Source organism: Euprymna scolopes, chromosome 17 (assembly GCF_053919585.1).
Source record: "Euprymna scolopes isolate OS-2025 chromosome 17, ASM5391958v1, whole genome shotgun sequence".
In the NCBI taxonomy this organism is placed as follows: Eukaryota; Metazoa; Mollusca; class Cephalopoda; order Sepiida; family Sepiolidae; genus Euprymna; species Euprymna scolopes.
The window spans coordinates 90718939-90719798 of NC_136498.1; positions in this window are offsets into that span (position 1 = coordinate 90718939).

Genomic DNA, 860 nt, shown 5'->3' on the forward strand with positions numbered 1-860 from the left:
TAGGGGAGCTGGTTTTTACCTCACATTAAAAACGGCCTTGTGCCTAATTTGCTCAGTGGGGGAGCAAATAAATACCATCTGTTCTTTTTATAATAAAAATTACGTTTTCAAAAAGAAACGTTTACTGCCAAATTTCTTTTTAAAAGTGCAAGTTTTTCTGAAAGAAAAAAATTTAACCTAACAATTTATGGTAAAATATTATTTTTTTGTGGGGAAATACAACTTTTAATGAAATAAAAAATTGCAAAAAATAATAAAATGCAATTTTTCTTTAAGAATATGTTCCATTTTAATAAACCGAGCCACAGCAGCGCGTGGCAGGGTACAGTTATATATATATATATATATATATATATATATATATATATATATATATAGTAATGTGATTGACAATTTAAAATTCAAATTAGAATTAAAACTTAATCTATTTCTTAAGAAGGAACAACAACAAAGTCAATAATTTGTACGATCGTTTCGGAATGCAATGTTTTTATTGTGATAGACATTAAGCCACGGACAATAATTTTGACATATAGTATTTTTTAAAACAAAGTCTCCTCATCAGCAAATATATTGGGTGGGTTTTTTTAATATATGTAAAAGACACCATGAATAAACCTAGAATTTTTAAGTAAGGCAGATGTATCTGGAAAAAATTAAAATAAAAAGGAAAATATTTACTTGATAAGCAAATTAATATGGGTTGAGGATAAAAAATAAAAATAGAATAAAATTATAAATCTGAATTTGGTTTAAATATAAGGTTATGATAATATATTTTTAATAAAAGTTAAGAATCATTTATATATATACATATGCATATATATATATATATATATATATATATATATATATATATA